This window comes from Temnothorax americanus, unplaced genomic scaffold (genome assembly GCF_048541705.1).
Source record: "Temnothorax americanus isolate GAGA-0224 unplaced genomic scaffold, ASM4854170v1 Scaffold72, whole genome shotgun sequence".
Taxonomy (NCBI): domain Eukaryota; kingdom Metazoa; phylum Arthropoda; class Insecta; order Hymenoptera; family Formicidae; genus Temnothorax; species Temnothorax americanus.
Genome location: NW_027509795.1, coordinates 586964 through 610165, shown reverse-complemented (window position 1 = coordinate 610165; position 23202 = coordinate 586964). Strand labels below are relative to the sequence as shown.

The 23202-nt window shown below is 34.7% G+C and overlaps 1 long non-coding RNA gene across 1 annotated transcript in view; it reads right to left on the bottom strand.

Annotated features, from left to right (window-relative positions):
- Positions 1-10058, bottom strand: part of LOC143906517 (uncharacterized) — a 70733-nt gene extending 60675 nt beyond the window's left edge. The window contains exon 1 of the long non-coding RNA XR_013259550.1: positions 8446-10058. This is a non-coding gene — a long non-coding RNA (uncharacterized LOC143906517). The remainder of the gene's footprint in view (positions 1-8445) is intronic.
- Between the last annotated feature and the right edge of the window lie 13144 nt (positions 10059-23202).

The window sequence follows — 23202 nt, the reverse complement described above, 5'->3', positions numbered from 1 at the left end:
TCATTTTAGTTTAGTTTAAGTTTCGTTCGCGAATCTATAAAGGTTATTCCATTATAAAAGAATTTAATTTAAAAACGTTTTACAGAAAAACGTTGAAAAAAAAAATTGGGTTTTTTTCTAAAACCGAACCTAAATTTTGTTATAGAATCAATATATAGAATAGAATATGTTATATAAATCATATAATCATAGGTATAAATCATTGATCAGGCTCTTAAGAAGATATATGCCATTCACGGAAAAATGTATTTTTATAGATAGTCTCTTAATTTTTGGGGGGATATTCCAACATACTATTATAAAGATGGTAAGCCTCATTTGCGACTTATTATCCGGCGTAAGTTCACGAGATAAAATAGAATCGGCGTACATTCGGCTGTTTAGAGGTTTAAAGATTAGCGCGGTATGTGGTTCTCTTGGAGTTCCCGTGCTCATGTGAAAATGGATGTACACGTAATCCGCGGCACTTGTTTGAACGCTGAGCTAAACCGACGGGAAAGAGAAGTTGAAGAGAAAATAAAAGTAACTGTAGGACGGCTCTCTCGCTTCGCGTACTTGTGCAACACCCGCGAGAAGAAGACAATAGTGTATACGCAGACTGGGACGCGCGCGCCCAGGAAGAACAGAAACGAACTTAAACGGTGAAAGAAGCTAACCAGATGTGACCTCAAAATTTACAATTAGACCGAGTGACTGTTACTTTGTTCGTTACCACTGTTAAGGCCGCGCATTCCGTATGTTACAACGTAATTTTGTAACGAGAACAAATAAGCCGCACAACGCCACAACGTTAGAAGAGAAATAAAAATAGCTTTCTTTCCAGATCTCTAGCGGAGAGACAACTTTTATAATTGTAGTAATTGTTCGAATAAGGATGCAGTACAAATTCTTGTATATAGGTTTTAAAGAAGTGACTGTGCGATTTAATGAAAAAACTTATTTCGTAACTTTCGCATAAATTACAAAACCCACGAGAAACAAACAATGTCTTTCTATTATAACGGCACAATAATGCACAATGCGCGTATATATTCACGTGTTGTTCAATTAAATTATGCTGTGATGAAAAGAGATACGTACTTCCCTGCTATTATAGTTGTTGCGGAAAATAAAGTTGAGCAAGTCTCATTTTAGTCATAATTGAGCTCGAGTATAGCAATCATATTTTCAACAACCGACGTAATATTACTTTTGTATTCGTTTGCACAATTTAATAAACTCCGGTACAAGAAATATGATATTGTGCAGTTAATTAACAACAACTTACCGCGACGCGGCGGCTCAACTTTATAAATTTCCCGTATCACGCTATATAAGGTTATAGAATTTTAGCTCCCAGTAGCACGGGCCAGCCCGACGTGTGTCTCAAAAGCTTCTTTCCACACCGATAATTAATGCAAGCTATCCTCAAATTTAATTAACTTGGAGCTTTCGCGAAAGGTTTATTTATGGTTATTTTCGGCTATGCACGCAACAACGGAACAACGCTTAATTTTATGAAATTTCCTTGGCAAAGAGAACGTCCAATTATGCGGTACTGATACTTGCATATCATTACTTTGATGCAGAGAACATAGCTCTGCAGTAGACACGTGTTTTTGATCTTTTTCTCTCTCTCTCTCTCTCTCCTCTCTCTTTCTCTCTCAAAAGAAGCGAGAAGATTTTCAAAATATTAATATTTTAATGCACTTTTCACATCAATTTATAAACAAAGGTAAAAATTTTAATTATGTTAATTCTAATTATAATAAAAAAAGCGTTATTTGTCGTTCGCAAATATAAGTCTGTGTTTCACATTAGAATAACAATATGAAAACGTGAATATTTTATATTGTCTTGGGGGAATGTTAGCTATACATACAGAAAAGAATGTGTTTACGATAAAATATTTATATTATAATGGAAATAAGCTATATATTAATAAAAATAAGCGACTGGTTGATTTTTCTCCAAGTATAATTGATTCTTACTCAATTTCCGCTCTTTTCCACTTTTAATTGTGCAGTATTTTCTAGGATCTCGTACTTGAAATTAAATGAACTTTCTCTTAACGAGATTAGGCTGATTAAAACGATGGGACCGCATTATTCCCGATGCGATCTTAATTACATTACGACAAGCTAAATACTAAGCGCTCGTTAGTTGGAATCTATTTTTGCGGCGTCTATTTAAAAATTGTGTAGTAAAAGCGATACATACGCGGGCTTATCTTTTAACACGACTGACCAAGTAAATCAATAGTCCTGGGGCTCTCTCTATACAAAAAAACGCACCCGCCGCCGTATATCAGGGCGTTCCACTTGATTGGACCACGCTAGTTATCTAGTGAATTGGCCGACGTGTCCATTGAATTCGGCCAAATTATGGCACCTTTCGCTTACGTAACGTTTATTTTCCCTAATCGATACGAATTCTCGCACCGATGGAAAAATTCGTCGCGAGACGCGTGACGCATTCACGACAGTGGCTCATTATTTTTCGCTAATTTTCTGCTCATTTGCGACATCGCATTTGTCCTTCTGCTGCAATATTTCAGAAATTAACGAAATTTATTTTCTCATTAACAAAAATTTGTTAGAAACGGTCACTTTAGCGCACATCTCGTCTGCCATTTATTCGCTATTGTATGTATATTCAAGAAAAAAAGGTTGTGAAATAAATCCACAATTATTCCTCTGAAAAAACGCATTTCGAAAACCTGTCTAATGGAATCGTTTCAGCTTTCACCTTAAATTTGAAAGACACGCTCGAAGGAACGATAAATGAGAGTCGGGTTAAAGGAAACCGTGTCTGTAATTCGGCTTGCTGCTACGTACGTTGCTACGAGTAATTACACTCACGTTCATTTTTCCCAGAGAAGAAACGACTGCATCAGATGATTAAAAGTCACGGGACTTTGTAGAGCTTGCGAGTAATATGGGCTGCCTCGTTATAAATTCCATCTTATTTTCTGTTGCGCACGTCTCTCTTTCCGATAATTATAACACGACCAAAATATATACAGCAACGTAGTCAATTAACGCGTTTAATAAAACTCGCGAATGCAGTTTTAAGCACTATTATAATATCGCGGGCTGTATTACATTCCTGTATTATATCCCGCATTCTATCTATTTTTACCAATAATGTCAATTTCAATAAAAATTCAACCAACCATCAGTTTCACTTTACATAACATTTTAGCGTGTGCGCGATTTTAAGCAACCATATGAAAACCAATTTAAAACCAAATTTAAAATTCTATTCCAGAGAAGGCTTTTACTTAGAATTAAATAAAGAATAAGATACCACACACACACACGCGCGCTATATGACTTATGATCGACAGCTTCACGCGTCTAAATTTCAATAAAAGTTGCACGAAATATCAAACGTTCGATGCATATAGATAAAGGTACCAATACCCGGACATGTACCTATCTCCGGACACCTTTATTATTTATAAGTATAACGCGAATTAAGGGCGGCACTATGGTCTAGTGGTAGAGCGCCAGACTCGTAATCTGATGAGGAACCAGGTTCGAGTCCACTAGAGCCATGTAAACATGGGATGTTTTTCCGGCAGCTGCGCTCCTCCGTGCAAGAGACGTTAAGCTGTTGGTCCAAAGGGTTAAAGTGAGAGGAGAAGAGTAGTAGTGTGAAGGTTTGGGTAACGTTCCTTAAAAAAAAAAAAAAAAAAACAGCCTTGCAAACCCTGCGAGGATAAGCAATAAAGATAGTTTATGAGAATAACGCGAATTAAAATCAAAGATAAAAGTATTTTTTCTTGTAGTTTGAAACAGTTATATAATATCCAAACGTTTATTTTTATAAATTTATATATTTTTTAATGTTAATTTAACAAATACGTGTCCAGGTATTGGTACATTTCCTATGCTTAAGTGTCCGAGTACCTTTGGTACCTTTACCTTACATCGTGCATTACGCATCACCGTCATATCACCGGTATCGTTTTTCTACACGCATGTAAATTATCAACGTCGCACGTGCCGCGATAAAAATCATCGACACGCTACATCCGTCATTCATGACAACCTCCGCATAGTCTTGGATATTCGCACGCAATAAAACCTTCGGGCTCGCTGTACTGTCGCAAACATGCGTGATTTATCGAGTAAAACCCTCATGCGTGATTCTTTTCGCGAAACGGACGAAATGCATCGACCGCGAATAATCTATTGTGAGCACGTTTACCTGCTTAACTTGGCTTTATTTTCGTGCACTTTATTTTTATCGCAATGTTGCAATCCGCATACAGTATGTTATATTGGCAGAGAGAGAAAACGTATAGCAACATTAACCTCACGATGCATTAATAGCGCTAAAAGATTGCGCAAATTGCGTGTCGAAAATTGCGATTGACTAATCTAATATTGTTATTATTGCACGAATCATATCCTTGAAAAAGGCAGGCTATTTTTTATTACTTTAGAATTTGCATAGTGACATAAACAATTGATTATTAAAAATGGAAATTATATTGATTTCAGATAAGTATTTGGGAATTGTTAAAGGAACAATCGGGTAATTATAATCAAAAGTGGTTTTATTTGCGTTTTTATTTCTAAAATTAATAAATTGTAAATAAAATTATAAATTTAATAACAATCTACAAGTGCACCTTTTGTCAAAAATGTAATTTATATTTGCAACTTGTAGCAAATTAATTATATTGACAAGAAACTATTCCGATTTATGAATCAGTGAAAAAGTTAATTTTTTCTCCTTCGTTCCTATTTGAATATTTTACTTCTAACGCATCACCTTTAAAACTCGCTTCTAATGCTTTAAGTAATATATTATTGAAAGAGATTAATTAGATCAGTGAGATATCGTGGAGATGATTTGTGCGCTTATATGGAAATAAAATTAAGCTTCGGGTTTACAAATAGATTTAAAAATGGTGAATATATAGATGTCAGAAATATTAGAATTAATTAATGCATCAAGTTAACATCTCTCGTGTTTTACATGCGAGTTTCGAGGGAGATATCTTTTTTTGATAAAACGAGCGCGACTTATTGTGCTGAGAATGTACTGGAAAGCGCTAGTTAAAATACAAAAAGAAAACGTGTGAATTGCATCCTCTTCCGAGGATCCACTTTTACTTTTTTCACCGCGCACAAAAAAGACCCGTCTCTCTATTTAGTATAAGGGCACGAAGTGGAAAAGGAAACCAATGGCATTATTCAGCGATCGATTTAATGATATCACCGGTCTTTGTAAGGTCTAGTAGCAGTAAGAACGGGTCTTTTTATTAACGACGCTTTGTCGCCGCTTTATTCCAATCCCAGCGAGCCTCCTTCCGTCGCTTTTTCCTAAACGCGAACTTAATAACAGATAACAGCCTGCAATTCTACTGTATGCATCGAGAATATTCTCTTCTCGATTATTCAAATATATATTATATGAATCGAGAAATATAACGCCGGATAATAAAGGGAGTTGAAAGCAAGACACTTAATTGAAACTGTACAGCAATAAACAATATCGAAAAGTCATATTTCATACACGTTCGCACGTCTCGCATAATTTTGCATTTACTATAGTTTAAACTGCAACTTTAAGCAATGCACGCGTACTTTTCCAACCATCGATTTCTCGTTACTTCGCGTTACTTCGGACATAGATATATTAAGTGATTCGACAGCAAAACATTTTCTATAGTATTGCAGTAACGTTTTTCATAAAATCAGATTATTTCTTTTTTACGTTCAAATAAAATACGATTTTTCAACTTAACAACTAACCGCCGTCGTTGACTTTAAATATATGCTCTACCTAAAACGGTCTTTAAAAATTGTCTGCCAAGAGCCGCCCACTGATGGCGTTCAATGAGATACTTCTCACGTGAGTTATCCGTTCATTAAATCTTGCGTTGTCGCGGACGAGTGGGCTCGGAGAAGGGTGGTTTCCAGACGAGCGATCTCTTAGACTTAGATATCGCGCAAGCCATCCCCGGAGAGAGGAAAATACAGGACACAGAGACGGGTAAGAGAGAACGAAAGAGGGCCAACTCGCGCCGCTCGCGCGCTCGCAGAAATATCGTCTATTGTTTCTCGACGACAATGGCATGCGAAACGGAGATGCAGACAGCATCCGTTGCACTTTCAGATCCCGATCATTAAATTAAGCGGCATTGTATGTACGCGCGTCCAAAAATCAAGTTTCGTCGAACGAACTCTCGCTCGGCGCTCGATCTGTCGAAGAATGAGGGCCGATATAGGCTGGCAACGCCTTTGATCTGAATCAAATATGTTCCTGCTATTTAGAAAGTAAATTGTAAGAGAAGCACGGACAACGCAAAAAAAGATGAAAGCACACATTTCTCTCCGCGCCCTGAGTTAAATTCGGCTGACCGCAAATAATGTTACTTTAGGTCAGGGATACTGCGACGCACGTTAACTATTTCCATTTGCCATCCCGTAAGTTAACGTATTTATTAGCGGGCGCAAAAAGGGGCGTCCCGAAAAATACGAGATAATAACGTGTGCCCCGCGCTAAAAGACGTGTGCGCCAGTTGACTCGAAGCTGCGTAGGTGTAGCGCTGACGACTTTCCTTTCCTTTTTCGTTCTCTTTGACGGAAGACGGTCGAGAAAACGCACGGCGAAATTATACAAATATATTACAGAATCCTTTTCCAGCTTTTACATGTTGAGCCAAATAGAAACCTTTTTCAGTTTTAGTGTGTTGAATCAAATATATAAGAAAAATATTAGCTTCGTTAATGCGAAAAATTTCCTTCTATGCCAAATATAATATATCCACGTTGTAAAGAAATTTATATTTTTCATCATTCTCATATTCATTGGTAATCAACGTGGTATAATTTTACGATTTAGAATTTGTGCGTGCTCGGTTGCATCTCTATAAATAGATCGTGATTTCACCGATGCTCTAAATTCGAAAATCAGACACGACAAAAAACAAATAATCCACTGTTAAAAGAATTAGACGCGAAAAGGAGGAACAAAAAATTCCGGGGTCGATTGTGCTTTCAGCCGCTTCACAATAACGCTTTCTCTAAACCGATTGATATTAGCAAAAAGATGATCGACCTCAAATACCAATAGACGACAGTAATTTCGTTGCGATGAATCGCGAGAGGGACCATCGGAGTTGTCGTCGACCCCAAGCGGCGATTCAGGGGCAAAAGATAACGTCGATAAAATCATTATGCGCAAAATTGACCTAATCACGCCCCGACTTTCCTCCTCGTGAAAAGCAAATAAGAAGTAGAATTAATATTGGTGCGTAAAATTCACTTTTAAAGTAGCAATTAACGATACAGCGCGATTAATATAAGGTGTTTCGATAGTGATTTGCAACTTTATTTTTATTAAATGATACCTACATGACGACCGGTTTTCTGTATATATAATATTACTCAATTATGTGTGTCAGATGTCTCCAAATGTGTGATTGCTACTCCGCGTTTTCTCAACGATTTTAAATAGCCTTAACTTTTTGTTAACGAAACTTCAAAAGAAGGTACTTCGACTACGACTTCTTGAAGCTTAATTATTCTTTACTCATTAGATCTTTTCGTAATTCGATTTGCTTTCTCAATGAGTAATTTAATTAGTCAGGCTAGTGAGTTAGGTTACGCCGCTCAAGTTCCGGAAATCAATTCGACGTATTGCCGCAAACGATACACTCCGCCAATGTCGCGTAATTCATTCGATTATGTTGTCAATAAAGAGGCCAATCAACTCAGGGAGAGACTTTATAAACGTCCAACAATCACTTCCCGAGCGGCTTATTCTTAATAATTACTTGCTGTTTTGCGTTTACTAAGTTCGAATATATCTATTTTGCAACAACCTTTTCGAAGAGAGGAATTATTTCTTCCTTTTGCTTTTAACAAATAAATAAAATATTCACGTTCAATAAAATTGAGATACAATGAAGGACAAATGTATATTAAGAAGCAAGTAAAAGTTTTTCTCCGATTTAATACGGAAGTAAGTATGCTTATTAGTCTTTATTCGGAGCCCTTACTTATCATAAATCTTTTCATCGCTACTATTAAAAATAGCTGAATAATTCAAGCAAAAATTTCGTAATAAATGAAATTTTCTTGTTACAATTTACAGACAGTGTTGTCTAAATGTTTGCAATAAGCGTTTACTGCAAAAGGCAAAAGATATATGGAATTTCAGACGATATTACAACGCCGCGATTTCAAGTCATAAAAGGAACGTCTCACAATTCATAATCAGAATTCTTTCCACGAAAACACTTAAAAATCCCAGGACATTATATTGCCCCCCGACGAAGACATGGCTCGGCCCTTCTGAAGCAACTGGGCCAACCCTTTCATTCCGTCGCGCTCTTGAGAAAGTAATTTCCCGTTACAGCGTTTCCCTTTCAGATGCAGCCGCATATTACTCGAAAGCGCATGCACTCTAACGAAACCGACCCCAAACGAAATTCGAACTTACCATTCGGCGAGATGACACTAGACCGACGTCGCAGTTAATTAGCGCACCTTCTTCCGGCCCAGGGGTGCATCCCGTCGCGGATCTCTCGACGGCTAATAATAATTGCCGGGAAGTTTCGCCAATAACGTCGTCAAATCGAGTTCCTCGCGAGACGATCGCTGCGTTTATAATGTTCAATTATCATTTTTTACACCTGTATCGCCTTCGGAATTTTTGAGAGCGCCGATCGTCGATGAAGATCGTAGATCTCGAGAAACCGCGATCGGCGTCCACGCGATGTCGCGAACGGTCGTTGTTGTCGAACAAATCGACGGTCGCGATACCGATGTTGTTTCTCCGCTCTGTGTAACTCTGCCCCTTTCGGAATTGGTGTGGCTTTCAGCTCCGATTACAGCGTCCGAACGGTGTGTGCCTTCGTGGAAATCCAACGCGAACGCTCGATCGAGCCGTCCACGCAGCGCCGGTTATTCGATCCGACGGCCGCGGTCGCGAAGATCGACCGTATATCGATCACCGTCTTCTTCCGCGCGCCAGCCTCTGTCCTGCACCGTCGACGCGAGCGGCGAGTAGCGCACTACGCGAACTGCGTTAATGCGCTCGAGATAAACGACGCGTTTATTGCGCGCATCCAGTGCAGTACACAGGTCAGTCGTAAGCCCTCGGTTTATCGCTCGCGGAGTTGCGATAATAAGCGGACGCGTCGCGAGAAGAATAAAGAACGTGGAATAATAAGATCGGGGACAATGCGGCGGACGCGAATCACGGTCGTATAAGCGCGCGAATGCGATTGCCAATAATGCTTTTTCCTCGAAAAACTTTCGGTGAAAAACTTTCGGTCTCGTTCAATGGCGCGTCGCGTCGCGCGCTCTCGATCTCGATCGCGGATCTTCTCGATCACGCAAAAGATATCAATGATTCGCGAGTTAATTATATATTTGCGAAGAGAAGCGTTCGCTCGGCGGCTGTCAAATCACACGTGGTTGCGGCACGTTAAACCGAAAATCACTGTCTTCTGTTTCGGGAATCGTCTCTTTGAAACTCAAGGATCTAATAACGTCGAAGATCGCGCGTTGTCATCATCGTCGAGGAACCGCGTCAGGCGAAACGTTGCCAGACGATAATCCCGAAAATTTACATCCGCGGTGAAAATTTGCGCGTTCCTGCCCGACTCGATCGTTTTATCGTCGTGGCGAACGAAAAGCGATGAACGAAATGGCGCCGACGACAACATATCCGTTCGCAGCGACGGCCGACGTCGGACTGCCACCGGCCGCCACTATCAAGGGGTCTTATCGACGGCGGGATAGATCGTGTTCTGTACGCGGCACCTCCGGACATTCCCATTGACGGAATTATTGTCAATGAACATCTCGGCGATGATAAATCGCCGGTTTTGCTATGATATAGGATTGCCGTCGGCGGGAGCTCATCACTCGATGTTTGATTATAAGTGAACTTTCGCACGTTTCTTCATTTATATCTGTCGGGCATAGCCTTGTTTTTACCCTGGTTTGATATGAGACAGTTTAATAAATTGCGACAAATAAGATTTCACGAAACCTCGACTGACATGTATAAAGAAAGAAAAATACATCGCAGCGTTCTCTTTAGACTTTTACTTCATCTTACAGAAATAAAATTAATATAGAACTGCCAATAATTAATTTCTACTAGATTAATTATTGGTAGTTCTATATTAATATATATAACTTTAAAATTGCAATAAAAACCATTGAAAATTTCAGAAAATACATCGTTATAAGTAGTTTTTCAAAAAATTACGAATTACTCACTTTGCTTTGTAATTCTAGTGTCAAGAATGTATTGAGATCACCAATGTACTTTATATTAGCAAACTTAATTTAATTAATACAATTTTAATTAAATACATTCATTTTTTTTATACCAAATGTATCCGTCTAAATAAAAAATAAATAACATTTTATATAAATTGTTATCTTTAAATATACCTATAGAAATATCGTGTTCTAAAAATGCAAAATAAATGAGTCGAATATAATAACTCATATAATTGTAATATGATTGTAATATGATGGTGATGTCCGATTTATCTCCATCGCGGTAGGAGAAAAAAATAGAAGAATTGGGAGAGAAGCGGGAGAAATCCATTTTCAAAAATTTAATCTGCCATTCATTTAATAGCGGAAGCCAATGGCGACTCCTCGTTGTCAGTGTAGAAAAAGAATTGACGTACATACGTTTACGCACGTTATTTCGTCAACATATAATTTAATATCGTCAAATAACATAATTTTGTTATTCCGTCGCATATATAGTCGTGCTCTAACATTCTTAAAGCGAATGCGACTCGTGAGACAATTGTCCAATCCAAGGAGACAGAAATTTATTAAAACAAAAAATAAAAGGTGCTCGGGTCATAAGGCATTTCATTTAAAAGGATAATTGCACAATGCTTCTACTTCTATGATATTATCTTCTTATTCTGTCTCTCTCTCTCTCTCTCTCTCTCTCTCTCTCTCTCTCTCTCTCTCTCTCTCTCTCTCTCTCTCTCTCTCTCTCTCGATCTTTTTTCTAGTTCATCGATTTGCAATTAAATACATATGTCGTAAGTCCAGCTATACGCACTGATATCTGTAGGCGCATTGTCGCTGCGCTAAAAAACGAAAGGCAGAAAAACCTGTTTACGTTGTAAATCAAAAGTAGAATATGGAAATGCAAAACCGCAGTACCCTTACAGAGAAGTATTACTGACTAAATACTTAAAATCTCAGTAATTTAATACTGTCAATATTTATTTGGGAAATACTGGGAAAATACTGGTAGTGATAAATATTATAGGTAGTGATTAATACTACACAGAACTACTGGTGCTTAGTATTGAATTACTCACCAATATTTCGATTTCCGATATTCACCCGGCATAAAAAAAAAAATTTTTTTTCAAAATTTTATTACTATTTTATAACTAAATTTGTTTCTTAAGATGCAGTCTATGATTATAAATATTTTCTCGTATTTGAAAAACACACTTACCTTGGTGGGATTCGAACTCGGGACCTCGGGATCGTGAGCCAACTGCCTTACGTGGAAAACTACTTCTTAATTTGATGTAAGTGTTATATATAGTCTACATGTGTCATAACCAGCGCAAATATATAATTTTTCAAAAAGCGTCTTAAGAAACAAATTCAGTTTAAAAAGAGTAATAAAATTTTGAATTGGATATAAGAATGATATCCGCAATATTATTTCAAAACTTGTACACTTTTATCACGACGAATTAGTACAGATCTTCATATAAAATGTATTTGTGCATTACTTTTATCTCTTTTCCTTAATATTATCAGGAATTACTCATTATAATGTTTCTATACAAATTGTAGTACTGGTCAATGATTAATTTCATATGGAATATTCCGTTCAGTACTTGAGTATTAACATTAAAATACTGGCCAGTGATTTATTACACATAGAATTCTCGGTCCAGTACTTCAGTACTAACATTGAAATACTCATCAGTAATTCAACACAAGTATTTATTACACAAGTATTTATCACCTAGTATTAAATGCTTTCTTATCAAAAATTTAATATTAAGTATTCAATACTCGTCCTGTATTAAATACTACTTTCATAAATTATTGACCAGTAATAAAATACTGTGCAATACTTGGATTACAGTGATTCAAGTACTAATAAATACTTACATTTAGTATTATTAATACACAAAATAAGTATTTATTACTAACCAGCTAGTAATACTTTTTTGTAAGGGGTAAAAGAAGCTATCTGATAGTGAAGGATCCAAGTTCGATACGTGTGCGCTTATTGTAAAAATGCGAAAAGTGTTGTTAAGCTAATAAGCCTCGAGAGTGCAAATGCGTAGTCAAACTTTACACTTCAGTAACTTTCAAGAGCTTGTCTATTTTAATAAAAATTTAATTTGAAGTTTACGCAGCGCTATACCTAGTTAGCAAAATGTTTTATTTTGTAAATTTAAAAGTTACGCAAAAGTGCGACGTTCAAGAAAATTTTCACCGCTAAAAAATCGCCTTAGAAATTTTATCGGAGAATATTCACACGCGCGCGCGCGAACGTCACGCTCAAGCATGCGTAAAATATAAACATAGACTGTCTATATGTTTAATGTACCAGCTCACGCATGAGCCAGAACTTTTGATTTGCAATTAAGAAAGAAAAGACACAAACTTTATCGGTGGCAATGAAAGATTGTATATTTCTGACAATGAGTTAGCACGAATATTTATTTGAATCATAATCAAACGTGAGGAACATAAACGACGATAACATCTTAGTAAGCTGTGTGAAATACAATAAACGAAATAAATATAATAAGTAGTATGGAACAAGCTTTTCTCAGTCAAACTAACTATTTAATTACTGTTTAAGATAATACAGTTTATTCTACAAACTGATTGATAATATGAATATCAACCTTTGGCTTACCTCGAAGAAGCAATTAAATCCAGTTCTCTGCAACGATCGGCACGCTCGTGGACGCACGCTTCTCGCCCGGAACTAATGCCTTTTCCGGCGATCGGCAGTATCGGCACGCTCGTGTGATCAAATCCAGTTGCGCCACGCTCTTAGCGCTGAAGTATTGTTTTGAAACATGGCTGACACTGAACGCGCGGATCGTTCAAAATGATACAAATCCCGCTATCTACCTTATCTCGAATGCATTAATTAGTATTATGATAAACGCAACAGAGGGCAGCTAATATACAGTCTCTCTTTGTCTCTCACTATATCTCACTGAATCTACTTTCGCTTCAAACACTATATTATGTGCGCTATCATAATAATGTTATTTATATTTTATAAATTTGATAATATTACATTCTTTTGTAAACAATAAAAGAAAGAATGTTATAATATTAAATTTATGTGTTACTTAGCAACAGTTTTAAAATACAACTTTTATCTAATACTACTTTTAATTACGCGTGCTATTTAATTTTTAATTACACCGGTATTAGGTTATTGATATGGTATCGACTAAGTTGTAAATTATAAATGCAAAACCTAACGAGTCTAATAAAATAGCATATTCATTGTTTAATATTTAACCTTTACGATGAAAACATATTGCTACGCTACACGATATGTTGAAGTAGCAAGTGCATGAATCAATGACCATTGACATTTCTGACTAATTAATTATTGGACGTACCGCAGTCGTTAATTACTACTGATGCTTTTGTATCTCCGTTAAACGTAATGTATTTAAATTGATCTTCATCGTAAATTCAGTTTTGATAAGTGTCATATAAACAATAAAAATGCATAAAAATTAATTAAATTTCCCGCCCTGAGGAAATACACTCTCAATGATAATTACGAAAATCCGTGATTTCTACTAAGCATAAAACATGTAAGCGTTAATTAAATCTTGAAACTGTTGTTAAGATAGATTAGCATATAATTCTTAATCTAAGCATAATTAATATAAATATCTTATACTAATAACTAATTCGTAAATCCAAACTCTTGTCACGTGTCATATAATCTGAATTATCTAGATGCAGAAACTCGGTAATGTTCTACGCCGCGCTTATTTATCTTACATTTGCAAAATATCGTAAATGATATTGTCATCGATACTATCGTAACGTGTTATCGAGACGCTATATTACTATACGAAACAAGACATCGCCGGCTTAAATAAAGCAACGTGACGTGATAATGATTAATTGCGCGGTATGTTATTTTTGTAGTTATAACCAAATTTACGTTTCAACCGACAGCAACTACCACGGCGGAATTGATCGCTACAGTTTAACAAACAGGATTATCCTGAAACGCAAGGAGAAGCCGGGGTGCTTCCTTGATTCACAGCGCCCATTATTTCGGCTTACGGTGACTTGCTTCGAACGAACCTCAATGAAACCCCGTACATGTCCTGGACAGGTCGACATCGCTCTCGCGTTATAGGTCATAGGTCGCGTGGTATTGAAACCGGTACGTTTCGATGCGCATAAAGCGAAATCGATTTAAAAATCGGGCGTATCAGGAAATTGGTCTTTTATACGTACTATCGGCTGTATGCATCATAACGTCAACGTGGATCATTATTAATCCTGAACAATAATGTAAAACGGAATTTAATAAAAATGCCTGCTAATCTAAAGAGCGCTATCGCGTAAATTTTTCCTTTCATTCGCGAAATCTAATAAAAATAAACTCCATCTCTATTCATGTTAAACTTTTACTTTATCTCGACGCTATTGTTTGTTTAACTATGAATGTATTATTACGAATATATATAGAGACTTTAAATTTATAAAAATCGGATATTTTGTATTATCTAAAATCAAAGGCAAGAGTATGCATGTGCATGAAAACGCGAACAAATTCCCTTACACGAACGCAATATTTAATTAGAGGATGTAATGAGAATAATGAGATGAAACTACTAATTGTTATGACAAGAAAACAGAGAGTCGAGAGTGGAAATAATTAATAATAATCCCGTCTCGTTTCTCGGATGTAATTTTCGCGTGATAATTAACGCTATTACAGTCATATTGTTTCATTGTTTAAAAAATTAATTCCGTTTGTAGTACCGTCGGAAACAATAGGTTTATCCCGGCTTAAAAAAAACTACATGGCACAAGAGCGATACGTGCGTATAGGTGCGCAATATGGTAATATTGATTTTTACTAACTTTTGCGACGAACTTTTTAACGTACACATACACATACACAAGTTCGCGCAGTTCGCGCATATTGTTCAATTTTAAACAACAAGTAAAAAAATAGTGCAAATTAGAAATTTGCACTTGGCTTCCTCATAGAGGAAGTGATGTCTTAAGATCGCGATCTTACATACAGGTCTCTCAACTCTGATGTGTGTATGTGCCAAATTTACCGAAATTTCTATATAACTCCAGAACTAATTAACCAAATCTCAACGAATTGTATATGAAATAAGGGTAGAATTTTCCGGGGAATACTATAGAGTGTATAGTTTTTTGTTACCGATTTTCTGGAAACCGTTTTTTTTATTTTTCTAATTCTTGAGTAAAAAGATTTGACGAAGCAAAAAGAACCCCTTGATTATTAGCAATTTTTATTAATTCTATATATTCTTCAGTTTTTTCTACCCCTATTTCATATATAATTCGTTAAGATTTGGTTGATCAGTTCTGGAGTTATAGAAATTTCGGTAAATTTGGCACATACATACACACATACACACATACACACATACATACACACATACCGACATTTTTTAAAATAGCGATTTTTTGACGTTTTAGAACATTCTAAACACATTGGCAAAAGCAAATAAAAAAAAAAATTTTTTACGAAAACAAACAAAATTTTGCCATGTTCTAGTCATCACATTAGAGGGTTGCAACTTTGTGAGAACTCCTAAATCGATAAATATATTATTTTAGCACTATTTTTAAGCAAATTGATCCAACAGGGAAGACAGAAGAGTTAAAAGTTGTTTAACACCTTAATTATTCGAGTACCGGTTATCTCGTCACATAAGGGTTAAAAACGATATACGTGAATCGATAAAATTATCTGACATAGAATCTTTTCTGTGGTATGTGACGAATATAAACTTAATATCCGTCAATTTTATGCGAAGTCATGATTATCTCCTCGACATTATCTCGTGATAGAGACACGCGTATGATAAAATTGTAAAATTTTATGGAGTCAATACGCACGTACTATAAAGACGTCACAAAATAATACACAGGTGTATTCCTTTGCGCGCACTCTTTTTCTTTTCCCATGTACTTCCGTTTACCTTTTTGACGTTCTTCCAAAGTAGCATCGAAAGTTACATCGTTTCCCCTCGTTTTCCAAACGAATGAGCTGCTCATCGTATAGTTTTGAGCAATTTTACGGTCGGTTAATTGAGTTCAACTTATTTATCTTTTCGCATTTCAAAAATGTACTCTCTTATCTCGCGCGTAGAAACGTTTTGATTCCAATTAGTTCAATCTTGTTAAATTATATATATGTTGATATATTATATAAAAAATTAATATATATAGGTATATATATAGTTTTTATATATTTGTATAGGTATATGTATTTAATAGTTTTATTTTCGTATACATTTTGTACATCTTAACGTAAAAAGTGTTATTAAAAAATGTTTATTAATCAAAGTTTTACATATGTACATGTACAGTAAAATAAAAAATTCTTATACCTTATAAAGTTAATATTAAAAAATAATAATAATCTTATTTTACCATTTCTTTCAAAAGAAATCCATTTTCTATATTACTTTAATTTAAAAATATTAATTTTTTTAATATTAAAATTATTAAAAATAAAGAAAGATAAGATGTCTAAAAAAACTCTGAAAATTTTTAGTTATTCAAGAAAATAAAATTAATACCTCGATTATTCCAGCGTAAGTTTAAGTGCCTTTACTTTGATACAAACTGATCGCTATTATATAGCTTACAATTAGTATCGACTGTACGACTCTTTCCCTCGTTTTCCCAGCTTCGCGTGGAATTACTTTACGGCCAATATTGCAAACACTTTGCACGACAATTGTTAGAGAACGCGCGTTTCTCACTTCGAATTCCTCGATTTTTCCTTGTCGGCCTTACTATAGCGCGGCGACCGTATCGAATGCTGACGAACGATTCGAGCTTAACGCGGAGGACGATCAAACGCGGAGATAACTCCCTTATTTCTCTTTCGCATTCGTTTTTTCGCGTTCGCCACGGGAAATGTCGCGTCGTGAATGAAAATTTCGCGGTCAATCGTAACGGTCTCTCACACCGATTAACGCGGTCTATTTCTATTTTTTTTTCGACTGAAATTGTATTCACGTCCAATTGACTTGCCGGAATTTCGTCTTCTCCCTGAGAAGTGAAAAGCAATAAATAAAAACTAAAGTTGAATATTCCGATTTTTCGGCGCGCATCGTAAAAATAACTTTGAAACATTGATCCAGCGACAATTATACATTGCAGCATAAGAAGATTATCTGTGTAGAGTTTCTATAAATATTGTTTTAAAACCACCTACGGAACGCAGTTAAAAGATTCTCTTATAACATGTACCTAATACATAAAATATCTACCTCCGACATTGCTATGTGAATAAATGATATTCATCACTGAATATACGTAAAAGTATCTATTTTTGAAAGAATAATGTAGAGGAAAATTTTTCACATTTAATAACTTCAATACCGCTTTAGAATGATAAATAATCTGTTTTGTACTTGAAAGTAACCGATCCACGCCGACTAATGAAACCATACCGGTACAACGATTTTCCTCTTTTCCTCCGGTACATTGGTAAACGATTGACGGCTCTCATTTTTCTTTGTGCTGGCCGTGAGCGAAAGCAAGTTCCTCACAAGAACATACAAGTGAATTTCTCGTAGAAAGTTCGATTTATACATCTATCGCACGTGCGCAAGATCAAAATTTGGAATTTTCCGCTCGTATTCTTATCGTCTCTGGTATGGAAAAGCCGCAGATTTAAATACAGAAGCATTTTCTCTGTCAAACATTATGCATACTACTCTTAGAGGCATGGTATATATTATTATCTGTCGTTGTATTGATATATAATTAAAAATACATACGTATAATTTTTACTTATAAGCCGGTAATATTAACTAGCTACATAATGTAATACATTATGTAGCTATAGTTAATATTACATCTGTGTCATCTATTTTAAAAGTACTGCAAATCTAGTTTTGAAACTGTTGCTAAAATCGATGTTCCGCAGCATTGAAATCCGCGTCTCATTGAAATTTATGATGTTTAAAAATTGTACTTACATATCAAGCGGCCTCGAGATAAGCCGCTCGTTTCTTTGCGGAGAAACTTAAACTGGACTGTTTAAATTATAATTCTTATTGTAATAAAACTTTCAAAGGATCTATAAATTTATAAAAGATTTTAACAGAAGCGTCGCATGACTTTCTTACATATTATCGTTTCTTACATGTGCCTATATAAAGTATAAAATATATTTAGTCGAGATAAGTTACTTTTACGTGCAAAAAAGGATTATTTTATATCTTAAAGCTACATATAGAAATGATTAAATGTTAAGAATTTGTTCTCCACATTACTCCTTTAAAAATACGAAAATATGTATTTTTACGCAACACATGTATGTCAGTTAATTTGCAGTATAAAAAAAGGTACAAAGGTAAAATATAAAAGATGAAAATTAAAACGTAGGAAATATTCAACAATTGCCGTTTCTAAATGCGTTCATAAAGACGTTTACAATCAGCAGCAAGTGAACATTATTGCTCAGCTCTATTAATTAACATTTCTAATTAAACAACCCGTGCTAGGAAGCAAAGTTGTGCTGCGAGGTATGTACATTTCGTAAATTTACGCGCCCGTATGGCACTCATCTGTTTGCTGCAACGAAAACAATAGCATATTACGTAAACATGTAGTCCTATGCAATATCGCGCCCGAGGAACGGGCTTGGCAAATATTAAAGTCATCCAACATTACTATATAACGCGACTGTCGTCGGCCACGACGATATGCTCCTGAAGTGCGAATGCGACTGAATAACTTTGGCAATTAAAATCTCATTAGATCATTAAATGTTTACATCGATTATTCAATCTAATTAAACAATCAAACAAAAATGTATTTTATGACTGATGGATAACTATAATTCAATACCTTCTATAATATATTTATCACGCGTTAATTGAAATAACTTTGTTCTTATATGTTTGTAGATATATATTATACTTTATAAATTCGTTTTCCGTGCATCTAATTTCTTATTTAAACCAGACAGCTCTTTTTCTATAATAAAACCTGTCAGAAATCTTTTTGATATAGTAATATGAAAGAACCAGGAATCGCACGCGCGCGTAAAGAGAAACACGGTAATTAATTTAATTACTGCATTCAAAAAGGATTTGCGTGCCAGCAATAGGGGATCTGTGTACTGCACAGTGAGTGATCTATGTAAAAGATTTTTATTTAATTACTTAAATTATTGTTTTGCACGCAATACTCTACGATACGCTTTAATTCGGGACAACGAAATAAGGCATGATAAAGTTCGTATGAGAAGACAGAACTTAATACGAAAGGCATTACGTAAGGATGTACGGAGACATTTGTATGGAATCGCGCAATTAGCTGTACGAATCCGTTTGTCAAGCCCTGGGAGCCGGCAGATGCGAGCGACTTTGAGTCAAAATGCTTCGTTAAAATGTTGCGCGTCGTCGCAGCTCAATATCGCTCGCTTTTCCGTAATTAATTTCGTCGCTTATTTACAGAGATTTTCATTACAATAATCATTCATTAAAAACTTGGTATCTCGTTGCTGCAGGCTGCGTTTTACGACTTTGACTACCATGCATATGTCACTCATATATCTGAATGATACGTGAATTTCTACAAGAGTTCCATCACCTATTTATGAGAGTGATAGTTTTATTTATTCAATTAAAAATGTTTTTATTAGGAATTTAAGACACTAAAATATAGATAAACATTATATTGAGACATTAAGAAAATAATAACGTATTAAAATAAAATGCACTAGATTTATTAAAAGTAAAATTATTTTTTAATTTTTTATTCTTCTGTTTATATTTGTTTCAATGACAAAAAGATCTATTATTTCAGTTTGTGAGATACAACTTTTCTTACTCCATCTAAAATTATATTATTAAATTGTATAATAATATAAATAATGTGTTATATAGGTTTTTATATTTATTTTTTTAGTATAGTTATTTTGTAATCTGACTATATTTTATACATATAGGGATGGTTAAAAATAACTCAAATTGAGTAAAATTTGACACTACGAATTTAACAGTGTATTCAAACATTCTGCTCTTATTGTAAGTCTAGTATCGTATATGTTTTGTTAATTAGAGCTTCTACGATTTTATAATGATGCGTTTATCCGCAATCTAATCGATAACGTAACGGTCGAGAGGTCGTCGGAAAATGGTGTATTTATACTGACGATTAGACAAAATCGTAATGCATTTCGCAAAGGGGGGCACGGCATGCGATATCATGTGAGGATTCGTCGGCGATTATCAAGCACGGAGAATTACGTTTCGGTCCTTCGATAACCCAACAGCTGCCGGCTCGTATTTACTCGACAAATAAATGTCTCGGGAAGTCCCGCTCTTAAGCAGATTGCTCTTCGCAAGGGAGGTAAATTCAGTAGCCGTTAGCGACAAAGTATTCTGTGGCTAATCCCGGTAAACAAGACTATACAGAACAAGATCTTGCTGTCTCGAAAGCTTAACTACTATGTGAAAATGATACAAGTACAGAGGGACGCACTTGCATCCCTCTGTATTTTCAAGATAAAACAACAAAGTTGAGAATATTGCCTTATTTAAAATTTCTCTAACTCATGCAAATTACATATGTTTTATATATGTATTAAATTTAATTTAAAAGGATTAAAGTTTTATAATTTTTATGCTTTGTAAAATTAAGTATATCTTATTGTGAAATTCTGAAATAACTTAATTATGCGTATTATGTGTAAAAAAATCTTGTTTTGTCGTTTTACTAGATCTCACATTAAAATAATTTCTCATTTCAATCTGTTTCAAGCAAATATAAAATTATCAATAAATATAGACAGGCTATAAAAAATTAGTACAAAATTACATTACAAGAATAAATACAAATATAATAATCATTAGCGCGTTTCTCTTGTTACATATGTATAAATCATGTAACTGCAAAATATTGCGATTAATATTGTGACTGCAAAATATTTTCCGTTAATTTTTTTATTTATGCTTGTTATATATTCATGTTAAAAGTACGAATGTTGAAAAAAATGTTAAAAAAGAGTCTCTGAATATTGCAACAGTTTATACTATGTTTGATCTTTGAAGGAAATAGGAAAGCCAAACGCAGCGAGACTTTGATTGCTACATAATATTGCTATTTCTAAAAGATATTTGGAAAAAGAGAGGAAAATAAGAAATATATCTAAACATTAACATTCGTTCCCTGTCGTATTTCCTTCATACCTCTCAATTTACATTTATTTCACGTAAATGTACACAAAAAAAACATTTTCTTCTGATCTTCATCATCCGTAAGATATGAATTCCATGGCATGAAGGGAATAAAACCAAATACACATTTTATATTCTGAAAAGATGTTAATATTTTATTTGTCTTAATCTTATGATGCTTCTTTCTGTCTTTTCGGCTTTATCCTTCATTGTCAACTTAAAAAGTTAACGAATTATAATATACATAAAAAATTGCTCAAATAATATTATTAATATATCGTACTCTCATGGTAGTCTCTGGATTTATTATAAACTATATTTAGTGTGTTTAAAAGATAAAAAGTGTAAAGAACAATAATATCGTTATAAAACTTTATTTAGTTTTACAACAATAAATTTTTCTTTTGCAAAAATTTTTCTAGCATTATTAATCTTTCTGTCATTATTTTTTATCGAGCTCGATCCAAGTGCGAAATATTTAACAGGAAACTCCTTCTGTGTTATGTTTTTTGCTTATACCTTATCTTGTGCGCTTTAAGCGTCTGGCATCCATATATAATTACATCAACCAATAATTGCACAAGTACTAGTCTAATCTAGCCCATCCATTTTAAGGCAATATAATAGGCAATAAGGCAGGATCTATGGAGACGCGGATGTTACATTTATCTCTACTATTTCCTTCCTCACAGATCCATTACCTCACATTAAAAAATAATTCAGCACTCACCGATACGATGCGGATGCGCAGCAGCGGAGTAGTATATGAAACGTTGTAATATTGATCTGTAAAATACATACTAGTTAAAAGTTATCCAAGTTATATATTGGTTAATTAATATATCGGAAAAATAGTTCTTGCGCGCATTCAATTTACTATTTACAGTTTCTATACTTGAGGAAAAGTCTTGAAATTATATAATTTCTTTTATTAAATATCTACTTTAATATATATATATATACATATATATATATATATATATATATATATGTACATATATTTATATTCACACGTTTAATAAAATAATTTTTTTATCAATGCTTTATTAAATGCCAATTTAAACGTATTAATATGTTTATATCCACATATTTAATAATAATAATATTTTTATTGTAATGTATAACATTTCTGAAAACTATAAGAAGATCAAGATAGATAAAAATGTAAGAGTCAAAAAAGTATACATGCAAAAGATGAGGCACCATACAATATTGCTGTGAAACCTGCCAGTAACTGATAATAAAAAAGTTAATGCATTATAAACGTACTATAAACGTACGAAACGACAACGCCTAATCACATAATCGCACACGACACACAAACACACACACACACACACACACACAAATCATCCGTGTAATATCTTATTTAATTAAAGTATAACAAATCCGAGACTAGCCATCAGGTAAAATATAAAGCTGGCGATGAGGTGAAACGAGCCGCAGCAGTGCAAAATGAAGATAGAGTGGAGAACGAGATTATATGGAAGAAGACAATTATTGTAATATTTAATTACAATGTAAGAAAAAGCAGCACGAAACTTAGTAGTGTGATATCAGGAGAAAGGATAAAAGATTGAGATAATGGGTGTCAGGGGTATTAGAGGAATGGAACTCGGAATTGTGAAATGTAGAAGGAGCATTACGACGATGAAAAGAGAACACACAAGACAGCACAGAGGATGGAGCCTTTCAGACAAAACGTGAAAGTATTCTAGCTATATCCAGAGATTATATAATAACAAAAGAGATATGTGGTC